At 36.2% G+C, this 13,330-nt stretch overlaps 1 protein-coding gene across 1 annotated transcript in view; it reads left to right on the forward strand.

Annotated features, from left to right (window-relative positions):
- Positions 1 to 9,737, forward strand: part of LOC306651961 (uncharacterized protein) — a 56,538-nt gene extending 46,801 nt beyond the window's left edge. The window contains exon 5 of the transcript XR_013761251.1: positions 1,857 to 9,737. The gene's annotated coding sequence lies outside the window, so the exon portion shown is untranslated. The remainder of the gene's footprint in view (positions 1 to 1,856) is intronic.
- Positions 9,738 to 13,330: the final 3,593 nt, after the last annotated feature.

A 13,330-nucleotide genomic window follows, 5' to 3' on the forward strand; every position in this document is an offset into this window, starting at 1 on the left:
GGTCAAAAATATATTTTTGCCATAAGCATGTAATTTTATTTTAAAAATATAAATAGATCAGTATTTTAAAAAGAAACATTAGCGTACTTTCCTTCAGCACACCTGTTTGCAAAACCTGTCAAAAGGAGGAGGACTTTTTAAACTGCTTCACTTATGCATGGAAAGCAACTAACAGAGTAAGAACAACTCTGGTTATGAAATGTACCAAGGTGAATTTCTGCAACTCTGGAATTTGAACTAGTTTTCTTTTAAAAATATTTTAAAATAATTATGGGTTCATAGCAAGTTGTAAAAGTAGTACTTAGAGACTCATGTACCTATGACCAAGCTCCCACTCTTGATGGTATGTTATATAAATAGCATAATCTTAAATTTAAGAAATTGGTATTAGTACAATAGGGTTAACTAGACTATGGGCTTTGTTCAGTTTTCATTATTTTTACATGTGTTCATGTGTGAGTGGTTCATTGTGGTTTTGTCCCATGTACACACTTGTGAGCTGTGTGATTATCAGCACTGTTGAGATATAAAACTCTTCCATCACCTCCTTTGTATTTTCCATATATATTCACACCCATCCTGCTGTACTTTTATGCCTTGTCAGTGATTAATCTGTTCTCAATCTCTAAATTTTTATAATTTTGACAATGTTATACAAATAGAATCCTGTACTTTGGAGATTAACTTTTTTTCACTAAGTATAATGTTCTTGAGGTCCATCTGGGTTGTTGTATATATTGATAGTTTGCCCTTTTTGTTGCTGAGTAGTATTCCATTGGATGAATGTACCAGGTTTGTTTATCCAATCACTGATTCAAAGACGTTTGGATTGTTTTCTGGTCTTGCTATTGTAAAGTTACCATGAATATTTACATATAGGTTTTTGTGTGAACATAAATTATCATTTCTATTGAATAAATGCCCAAGAGTGACTTGTGGAGTTCTATGATAAGTACATGTTTAGTTAAGCACATATCAGAATGATTTCCAGAACCTTGCCATTGTATATTCTGAAAAGCATTGTATGAAAGATTTAATTTCCATTGCTAGGCTGAGTGTCGTGGTACACACCTATAATCCCTGTGACTTGGGAGGCTGAGGCAAGGAGGATAGCAGGATCAAGACTGGACTCAGCAACTTAGTGATACACTGTCTCAAAAATAAAAAAGGCTGGACTGGGGAGATAGCTCAGTTGGTAGAGTGCTTGCCTCACAAGCACAAGGCCCTGGGTTCAATCCCCGGCACCACAAAAAAAAAAAAAATAAATAAATAAATAAATAAAAAAGGCTGGGAGCAGTGGCACATGCCTGTAATCTCAGTAGCTCATGAGGCTGAGGCAAGAGGATCACAAGCTCAAAGCCAGCCTCAGTAACTTAGTGAAGCCCTAAGCAACTCTGAGACCCTGTTTCTAAATAAAAATATAATAAAGGGCTGGGGGTGTAACTCAGTGGTTAAGCATCTCTGGATTCAATCCCTGGTATCAAGAAAAAGATTCCATTGCTAACGTTTGTTATTACTTACTTTTATTTTAGCCATTCTCACTGGTGTGGTTTTAATTTGCATTTCCCTAATGGCTAATGATGATGTACATATTTTCATGTTCTTTGTCATCTGTATATTGTCTTTCCTATTCATGCCTTTTGCTTATTTTCCAGCTGGATCTTTATTTTTAACTGTAGGATTCTGAGTGTTCTTTATATATTCTAGATATCAATCCTTTGTTGTATATATGGTTTGCAAATATATTCACCCAATCTAGATATTTTTTTTTTGGCGGTGGGGGTACTGGGGATTGAACTCAGGGGCACTCTACCACTGAGCCACATCCCCAGCCCTATTTTGTATTTTATTTACAGACAGGGTCTCACTGAGTTGCTTAGTGCCTCACTTTCGCTCAGGCTGGCTTTGAACTCGCGAGCCACAGGGATTACAGGCATGTGCCACCACCTGGGCCAATCTATAGTTTGTATTTTCATTCTCTTAACAGGGTCTTTTATAGCATAAGAATTTTTATTTCTGTTAGTGTAATATGTCATTTTTCATGTTTTTATTGTTTCATTATTTTTATATTCAAGTGCACAATCCACTTTGAGTTTATTTTTGTAGATTGTGTGAGGTTCAGATGGAAGTTCAAATTTTTCCCTACCAATGAACATTTGTTCCAATACCATTTTTTAAAAAAACTCCATCCTTCTTCCATTGAAGTTTGTTACACCATTTGTAAAGTCAGTTGAGTGTACTGGTGCTGCTCTGTTATTCATTCCCCCTGATCTGTGTCTATCACTCCCCCAGGATCCTACTGTCTCAATTTACTGTAATTATATAATATTTTATCTTGCAATACAGTTATCCCTTCCAGTTTATTCTTCTCTTTAAAAAATGTTTTAACTGTTCTAGTTCCTTGGCCTTTCCCTGTTTTTTTTAATTTTATTTTTTATTTGTTCTAATTAGTTATACATGACAGTAGAATGCATGTATGCATTTCAATAAATTGTACATAAATGGAGTATAATTTCTCATTTTTCTGATTCTACATATTGTAGTTTTATAAACTTGCCTCTATCTGTGATAAATCTTGGCAATATCTGGATAATAATTATGTTAAATATATAGATCACCTTGGGGAAAATTGACATCTTTACTATATTGAGTGTTCTAATCAATGAACACTATATTTTTCTTTTTCTTTTTTTTTTTTTTTTTGTACTGAGGATTAAACCCTGGAGCATGTAACTACTGAGCCACATCCTCAGTCCTTCTCCCCAACCCCCCTTTTTGGAGATAGTCTTGCTAATTTGCCGAAGCTGGCTTTGAACTTGTGATCCTCCTGCCTCATCCTCCTGAGCTGCTGGGATTACAGGCATGCACCACCAGGCCTGGCTATTTCTCCATTTTAAAGAAATATTTGCTTTCTTTTCATCAACATTTTATAGAAAGGAATGTACTTATGAAATGAGAGGACTGGTGAAATCTCAATGCTTCATCCCAGTAAAGAGCAGGCATGCTGCTTGTTGCGTGAATTCTGTAGCCTCAATTTCCTCATTTGTGGTCACAGCTCCTTCATAACGTCATTGTAAAGATTTAAAGAGACAATGGAGGTCTGAGTCCTGTCTCTGTCTTGTTTAATTTCCTCCTTTTCACCCTTTGCCTTTTGAGTCTTTTGAGCCCTCATCTGTGACCCCCATAGGCACTAATATTGGAAATGACTTCCAAGGGATGTCATGAGGAATGGAGGTCAGAATTTGAGTAAAGCAGCTAGGAGGCTGCCTGACAGAGTAGGGACATCATAAGCAGTGATTGTTATTAGTATTACCATATGAATGTAGTGAGGTGAGAATACTTTCTGCCTTTCTCTGAGAGAAACTTGATAGAAACCAAGGAGGTATCCCAAAGAGTCACTAGCACAGGGCTGGTAGCAAGATCTTGCTGTGGGTTTGGGACAATGGAGAAAGTTCCTCATAGCACAGGGGACAATAGGAAAGAAAATCTTAGAACCATGTGACGGAGATAACCCAACTTTTACAGAAAAAGAATAAAACTGTCTATATATAAAAGGAATCACACTAAACTGGACTGCAAGGAGCTGGGGGACTTTGACGTTTACTTTTGCCCCTTTTGTGCTTGAAAGCAGTTTCTTTTTAACTGAGCTTGTGTTGTACCAAACAATATTAAAATAAATTATTTTTCAAAGGCCAATCAGTAAACAAAACAAAACACAACAACAACAAAAACCTAGTCAGCCAACTGTGCACACACAAATATAGCGGGACAATGTCCCTTAAATTTCTCTTCTATTTAGCCCCCTGCCTGGACCTTGTGTTTCTTCACCTCCTTGGCTCGCCAGCTACCACCCTTCAAAGTTTCTGAGTTATCTTTTACCTGAGTTACTCTTTACCCTTAGACATGGGCCATCTCAGCTTGTTTATGGAGCCTTAATACCCACCCCCAACTAAGCAAGCATCCCACAGGTGTCTTTGTGATTGAAGACAGTTCCCGCTCTGAGAGGAATTACTTGGTTAGCTCACAAAGAGAATTTTTTCTCCCTCCATTGTTTTTGGGGAGAGTAAAAGTGGTGACTTTAATGAATTCTGTGTGAAGAGGTTGGGAGGGAGGGTTTCGGTAATCCATCTACGCAGATATTCAGAGTGTTTGGAGAGAAGTATTTGGTACAGTTTTGATGACATTCCACAGCACAGCACTTGCAATTCACTAGCCACCCTTTCAAAGACTGCATATGTTCCTTCATTTAATCATAACCTCAAACCTATGAGGAACTTCCTGTTATTTCCTTTTTACTGATGAGGAAGCTGAAACAAAGAGGTTAACTACTGTACTCAAGGTGACACAACTAGTAGAGGCAGGATCCAGAGGCTGAGGAATGCCCAAGTCATGTTCCTCTTCTCTTTGTTCAATCATCCAGTCCTTTCACAGACAACCTAACTGGCCACCATTATACCAAGTGCAATATTTAGATTGGAATCAACATATTAATTTGAAGTTTTGAGCCAGTGCCAGGCTTCCAAAAGCTGCACTGAGGAACATAGCTTAGTTGTACAGTATAGCAAAACGTCCTACTTGTTGAAACTAAATTCGTGGTTATCTTCTTTTTCATCAATAGGTCATTGAACGTTGTATCCCAGCAAAATAGGATGTAAGGTCTCCAAACAAAAAGTGGACTATTGAGATTCATTAAAAAGAGAGTTGGCTTAATCTTTTCATAGTTCAGTACCTGAAGATTCAGCCAGAGTAAACACAAAGTGGTTTGGGCTCTGGATGTGCAGGTTTGCAGAAGTTGAAATTCTGTCATTGGTTTACAGCCAGAGAAGTATCTGCATTTGCTGAGAGGAGAAAGCATTGCCGTGATCGGTGATTGCTCCTGTTCTCAATGGTGTGCCAGGTCTAGAGGGCTCATTTCTGGTTTGGGGCAAGCTTTTCCCAGATCATTTGTTTCTCTGCAGTTAGAACTTCCCCTATTTCTACACTTCACAAACGATACCTGAAAATTTTAGGAAAGTGCTCAATTATCTGTGATTGGGAGAATCAGTCATACCTCAAGTCAGGGATGCAGGAGGGTGAATCCTGCTATGCCATTTATTGCTAGTCCATACAAGAGGTTATTCTGACTGGTACCAGTATGGTGGAAGAGGAGATGGAAAGCAGAGGATTGATGCAAGGAATAATGTGGAGGTAGAACAAAGGGACTTTCTGACATGGAAGGTTAAGGAGAGTTCAAATGTGATACCCATCTTAAGATTTGATTGAGGATGGGGGTATAGCTCAGCAGTAGAGCACATAGTTACTATTCTGAGTTTGATCCCCAGCACCAAGATTTGATTGAACAATTGGTGAATGATGGAGCCATTCCATGAAAGAGGAAATTGAAGGAGGAACAGGTTTTCCAGAATTCTGTTTTTGACCATGTTTGGTTTGAGTTGCTGATTATTTTAATTCTAAGTGAAGGTGTGAAGTAGACAAAGGGCTGTACAAGTATGGAGTTCATAGAAGAGGTCAGGGTTGGACATGTAAATTTGAGAAATGGTATGAATTACCCTGGGAATGGATAATAAAACATGAAAAACTGAATGACAATGAAAATTTCATCTTTGAGCCAGGCTTGTTGAATGTAACCAACTCAAGCAGTACTCAAAGGCTAATTTTTTTTTTCGGTGCTGGGGATCGAACTCAGGGCCTTGTGCTTGAGAGGCAAGCACTCTACCAACTGAGCTGTCTCCCCAGACCCTCAAAGGCTAATTTAAAGCCAAAGTGCATATACTTTATATAATATGAAGAAAGACTGAAAATAAATGCAGTGAATGTGTAACATAATAGTTCATGTAAGGTGGAAGGGATGATATAATGAAGGGTATAAACAAAAGTAGAAATCAAAGAAGCAAGAGAACAATTAGTTAAACCAAAAGTAAATTCATGCAGAAGACTAATAACCCTCTAGAAAAACTGGACTAGAATAGAGACAAATGCACAAATTAAAATTATTTGAGCCAGGTGCACACCTGTAATCCCAGTGGCTCGGGAGGCTGAGGCAGAAGAATCACTTAGCAATTTAGTGAGACCCTATCTCAAAATAAAAAATTTAAAAGGGCTTGGATATAGCTCAGTGGTTAAGTGTCCCTGAGTTAAATTGCCAGTACTAAAAAATTAAAACTAAAAAATTGGAATGGGTACTCAATGCCACTCAATGGTTCTCTTAAAATATTCAAAATGGTGAATTTTATCCCAATTAAAAAATGTGTAGCTGGGGATGTAGCTCAGTGGCAGAGCACTTGCCTAGCATGTGTGAGGCATTGGTTTCAATCCTTAGCACCACATAAAAATAAACAAAAGCATGCTGTTTATCTACAACTACAAAAGATTTAAAAACGTGGAATGAAAGGAGCTGTAACTATGGATAGACTATAGAAGTCATATATTTGCTATGATGTTTCATAATGTCTTTAGAATATTCCATCAGTGTGGAGGTTAATAGAGTAAACAAGTTATACAAAATGTGAATAATTACTGAAGCTGGTTGATGGGTACATGGGGGATTGTTATACTGTTTTCTATATTTTTTCTATGTGTTTAAAATTTTCCATTAAAATTATTTAAAAACAGCCCTTCTAAATCATTTGAAAACTTAAGTAATGTCAGGAATTTCTTAGAGATGAATCAACCTTTAAATATTAAGATCTTCAGTAGCTCAGATTTAGAGTATTATAGGCAATTTAAGAAATGAGAAAGGGCCCTGAAAATGAGCCAGTGCTAGCAAAGTAGGTCCTCCTGAGTGAGGCCCATATTCCCTTTCACTCTGGTTTGTACTCTCGATCCAGTAACTCCACTTCTATTTCTCTCAGGAAATAATTGGTCACATGTGCACACCTATATATGAATTAGGATGTCCTTCTCAGTGGATTTATAAGAGTGAATGGAAACAAGGCAATGACTAACTCTAAGGAGGCTGGCTTAAGAAGTCATGGTGCTGTGATTTGAATGTATCCCCCCAAATTTTTGTGTTGTAAATTTAGCCTTCAAATTCCTATGTCAGTTGTATTTGGAGGTGGAGTCTTTGGGAGCTGTGATATTATGATATTTTTTTTGTTTTCATCCATAATTCCTGGTTCATAAACTCCCTCCTCAAAGCAGACCTAGAAAACTAGAATTTCTTTTCCTCAAGGTTGTGTCATAAGAACTCTAATCTTCCTTCACTTTTCTGTCTTAGAGATGGCCATAAAGAAATTATTTGATCTACCCTTGTCCAATAGTAGATCCTAAGAATCTCCTCATTCTGGAGGGGTCCCTGTCCATACCCTAGAGGAAGGAATGTTGCACAGATTGGACGAGAACAATTCGGAAGCAGACAAGCCTTGTTTTCCCCACACAACCTGGTAGCATTAGATTTGTTCAATCCCATTTCAACACAGTTGCCCATGCTTCAGTCATGCCTGTGTAATGAAGTATCTATAAAATCCGAAAGGAGAGAACTTGGAAAACTTCCAGATAACTGAACACTTGGAGTTTCCTGGAGGCTGGAATGCTTGGATGCTTCATACTCCTTCCCTCATACATTGCCCTGTGCTTCTCCCAGTTGTATCCTTTGTAATATTTTTTTTACAAAAAAACTGGAAAACGTGTTTCCCTGAGCTCTATGAGCTGCTCAATCAAAATAATTAAACTAGAGGAGGGAGTCATGGGAACCCCACTTTATACCAAATTGTTCAAAAACACAGATAAAAACATCTGGGCATCTAAATTTTGTGGGTAGTCCTGTGGGATCTCACACTATCTCCAGGTAGATAGTGTCAGAACTGAATTAAAGGACACAGCTGGTATTCATTGCAGAATTGCTTGTTGCTGTTGGGGAGAAGCCCCCATGCATTTTGAGGTCACCAGAGTCTTCTGTGTTGATTGTGGTAGAATGAGAACAGAGGAAAAATGCAATTTGTATTTTCCAACATAGGAGGTAATTAGTATTAGAAGAGGTCATGTTGGTGGGGCCACCATGATGGCATTAGTGAGTTTATAAGAAGAGGAAGAGACACTAAAGCTAGCACCCTTACTCTGTTTTACCATGTGATATCCTTGGCCGTGTTTTGATGCAGCAAGAGGCCCTCACTAGATGCCAAGCAGATGCTGGTATCATGTACTTGTATTTCCCAGCTTCCAGAACCATAGGCAAATAAACTTCTATTTTTTATAAATTGTCTGGTCTCAGGTACTTTGATTTAGCAACAGAAAACAGACTGACACGTGGTAATAAGCAAATAATTGGATAAAATGCACTTATGAAAAATTTATATACCTCAGACATCAGTTTCCTCGTTTTTAAATGATAAAGCCAAAGGAGAAAAAAAGATATTGTACTTTTTAGTTAGTTTTACAAGACTAGCAAATACTTGATACCCAAATCAGACAAGAACATTACAAGAAAGGAAAGATTCAGGTTAATTTTCTTATAGATATAAAAGTTCTAAACAATATTAGCAGCTTGAATCCAGCAATCTATAATAATTATAAGAAATCAGGCCAAACTGGGTTTATTCCAGTAATGCCTGGTTGGTTTATTATTAGAAAGTGAAACAATGTAATTTAACATATTAACAGATAAAAGGAAAAATATGATTGTCTTAATAACAATAAATTTACAATAAGAATGGAGAAGACATCTTCAATCTGACAACTTGTATCTACCAGGAATCTGCAGCAAATGTGATACTTAATATGATTGTTGAAAGTATTTCCCTTGAACTCAGGAAGAAGATAAGATGTCCCCTCTTACCACTTCCACTTCTTGGTCTGAGCCAGGGTAATAAGGCAAAAGAAGAAGAGGAATTTTAAATGGTTTGGAGAAGAGGAAATAAAATTTATCATTTGCAGATGATGTGCTTGTGTACTCAGAAAATCCTAAGAAATTTATAAATAAAAATTCAGAATTACTAAGAGATCTTAGCAAAATCAATGACATTGATATCAAAAGACCAATTATGTTTCTGTATACAATCAAAAGCACTTCAAAATAAACAAGAATTTACAGTCGCATACAAAATCAAGTACCTTGAACTAAATAAAAGATATCTAAAACCTCAAGTGAAAGTTATAAAGTTATAAACACTTGACAATGCCAAGTGTTTGTGATGACGTGGACCAAAAGAAACTAAAACAATAATGTATAGAAGTGGGAATTGGTACAACTTTGCTATATATCTTGGTAATATCTTCTGAAATTGAAAATACATATACTCTATAAGCCAGTAAACCGTAGATATATACTTTATATAAGTACATGTGTACCAAGAGACATAAAAAACATGCTCATAGGAACATTTTTCATAATTGTGCCAAACTAGAAACAACTGAAATGTTCATCAAAAGTACAATGATAAATTCTTATAAATTCACTGAATGTAATGCAACACCAAAATTGGTGAATCAATACCATATACAAAAGTTGAATTTCAGAAACATGAGTGGAACACCATTTTAACAGTATTAATTCTATCTATCCAAGAAATGGCAGAATTAATATTGTCAAAATTGCCATGCTACCAAAAGTGTTATATACAGTTTTATTGCAAATCCTAATAAGTTTCCAGTGAGAGTCTTCATAGAAATAGAAAAAGCAGTTGTGAAATTCATTTGGAAAAAAGAGGCCCAGAATAGCCAAAGCAGTCCTTGGCGAGGAAAGCAAAGCACAAGGCATCACAATACCAAACCTTAAATTATACTACAGAGTTATAGTAACAGCATGGTATTAGCAGTAAAACAGGAATGAAGAACCAATAGAATAGAGTAGAAGATACAGAGACAAAGCCACATAAATACAGTGATCTCATACTAGATAAAGGTGCCAAAAATATACACTGGAGAAAAGAGTCTCTTCAACAAATGGTGCTGGGAAAAATAAAAATCCATATGTTGCATAATGAAATTTAACCCCTATCTCTCAACCCTGCATAAAAGCCAACTCAAAGTGAATCAAAGACCTAGGTGTCAGATCAGAATCCCTATACCTACTAGATGAAAATGTCCAACACTTCAATATGTTGGCTTGGGAACTGACTTCCTCAAGAAGACTCCCAAAGTTTAAAAAGTAAAGTTAAAAAAAAAATCAATAAATGGGATGGTATCACATCAAAGGAAAATATTCTTCACAGCAAAGAAAACAAGAGGGTGAAGAGAAATCCAACAGAATGGGATAAAGTCTTTGCCAGCTGCATCCCAGATAAGATGTTAATATCCAGGATATACAAATAGCTCAAAAAGCTTAACACCATAAAAACAAATAATCCAATCAATAAATGGGCAAAGGAACTAAAAACTCCTCAAAAGAAGAAATCCAAATGGTCAACAAATATATGGAAAAATGTTCAACATCACTAGCAATTAGAGAAATGCAAATTAAAAGTACATTGAGATTCCATCTTACCGCAGCCATAATGGCAATTATCAAGAATACAAGTAACAATAAATGCTGGTGAGGATGTGGGGAAAAGGGTACATTAATACATTGCTGGTGGGACTGCAAATTGGTGCAACCACTCTGGAAAGCAGTATGGAGATTCCTCAAAAATCTAGGAATGGAACCATCATTTGACCCAGTTATCCCACTCCTCAGTTTATACCCAAAGTACTTAAAATCAGCATACTCTAATGATGTGGCCACATCAATGTTCATAGCACAATTCACAATAGCTAAACAATGGAGCCAACCTAGGTGTCCTTCAACAGATGAATGGACAAAAGAAATGTGGTTTATATACATAATAGAATATTACTCAGCCATAAAGAGAAGTGACTTTATGAAATTTGCCAGTAAATGGATGGGTCTGGAGACTATCATACTAAGTGAAATAAGCCAATCCCCCCAAATCAAAGGTCAAATGGTCTCTCTGATATGTGGATGCTAACACACAACAAGCGAAGGTGGTTGGGGAGAATAGAAGTTCAGTGGATTAGGCAAAGGGGAATGAAGGGAAGGGAGGAGGAATAGGAAAGGAAAGAGTAGAGTGAATTTGACCTAACTTTCCTATGTACACAAGAATACAACACAGTGACTCTCAATATTGTGTACATCCACAAGACTGGGATTCTAATAAGATATAAGATGTTTGTATAAAAATGTCAAAATAGACTGTTGTCATGTATAACAAAAAGAACAAAAATTTTCAACCCCTTTTAAAGGAAAAAAAAAGTAAAAATATCTTTAAAAAACATAATTGGCAGGTAAATAAACCAGATACAGAAAGGCACAATCATTGTCATCCTATTTATATTAAGTTCAAAAGTATAATGTTTGGAGATCCATATTTAAAGTTATGAAGAAAAGCAGGAAATTAGCAGCCAAAGCTGTCAAAAGTGTGGTTTCCTTTAGAGGAGAGGAAAGAGATTGTTATTGGGCAGGAGCCCACAGGGGTTTCTGAAAGCATTCTATTTCTTGATCTTTGTGATGGTTTGCATTATAATAACTTGTTAAGCTCTATGTTTGCATTTAATGCACTTTCTCTCCCCCTTATAATATTATTTATATTTTATGCACTTTTTTGTTTTTGTTTTCCTCTGGGCTGTTTTAGGACATGGTACTACTAGGATCAATCTCAGGGTTTATTGTGAGAATGAAATGAAGTATAGAACCATGTAGAACTGTCAGAATATGCTTGGGAATTTATAAGACCTTAATAAATGTTATCTATCTAAACACAAATTTGATGTTATTTTTTTCTTATTTGTTGCCAACCCCACCCCCCTTTTATCATATCTGTTGCCAACATTTCTCAGTTTGCTATTTGTATTTCATTTTTGGTAATACTGTCTTCTGAATTATCAGTTTTTTTTCCCTTGAACTCTTTAAAAAAAAAAAAAAAAAAACTATTGCCAAAGTCATTTTCTTTTCTACACCTTTATTTTTTTTAATTTTATGTAGTGCTGAGGATCACACCCAGTGCCTCATACAAGCTAGGCAAGCGCTCTACCACTGAGCTACAACCCCAGCCCTCCTTTTGTACTCTTTTTAATTTAAAAAAAATTTTTTTAGTTGTCGATGAACCTTTATTTTATTTATTTTCACGTGGTGCTGAGAATCGAACCCAGTGCCTCACACATGTTAGGCAAGTGCGCTACCACTGAGCTATAATCCCAGCCCCCCTTGTACTCTTTATCACTACTTTTAACCACAGAACGTGCTCTCCAATCCAGAGATTTAATACAAATATATTTTGTTGAAGTTTTTAAAAGGGTAGCTTTTGAGCATTTGATTCTTTTTATTCCTTTCATAAAAAGCTAAATTTTATTTTCAGAATTTATTTTAACTGCACATATTTATGGGGTACATCATGATACTTTGATACATGTTTAATAATATGTAATAATGTGTAATAATCAAATCAGGATTATTTGGCATTTCCACCTCCTTTAACATTTTTTAAAATTTCAATTGATACATAATGTACATATTTTTAAGGTACAGTGTGATATTTCATTACATGTATATATTGTGCACTGACCAAATCAGACTAATTAACATTCCCTTTTCCTTATCAATACTTTGTGTTTGGAGTCATGTAGCTTCTCTCTTCTAGATCTTCATTAACTATATAATAGGCTATTGTGAACTGTAGTCATGTACTATGTTGCAGAACACTAGAATTTATTACTTCAGTGTTTTGGTAACAAAATATTATAGAAGAACTAGTACACAATGATATGGAGTCTACATTATTTCTCAGATTTATCTGGAGTTCATATATAGTGTCATGGGATAAATAAACTGATCTTTTTTTTTCCAATCTGGTAATGAAGTCTCCCATCTCTCCCACCGCTACATGAACTATTCATTTCTCCCTCACTGACTTCTGTTGTCTCCTTGCATATGTTAAATTCACAACCATTTGCACTAAAAGCATAGACCTGAAACTTGGTGCTCTTAACTGAATGTAGTAATGCAACTCAGACGTGGGCAGAGGATGGTTGCCAGGCGACAAGATGGATAGCTGCATCAAGGTGAGAAAGAGAAAGTAGAAAAAGCCTCTATCAAGAAATGTTCTTTAAAGACTCCATCCTTGTTTGTGGCACACAAACCACTTGCTGCTATGACATTTGGTTCATTATGTCTGCAGACCTTTGGTTTCCTCATGCAACATATGCATATAATAACAGATGGTGCTGTGCACATGAAAACTAACCCAAGTAGCAAACATAGGCTTTGGGGTCAGTCAGTCCTATGTCTCATCCCTGGTTCTGGCACTAAATATCTACATGACCTAAGTAAGTTTCCTGACTTTCCATCTCATTTCCTTATCTGAAATATGTGTCAATTAATAGTAATTTAATAATAAATAGA

Source organism: Sciurus vulgaris (assembly GCF_902686455.1).
Source record: "Sciurus vulgaris genome assembly, chromosome: X".
NCBI lineage: Eukaryota > Metazoa > Chordata > Mammalia > Rodentia > Sciuridae > Sciurus > Sciurus vulgaris.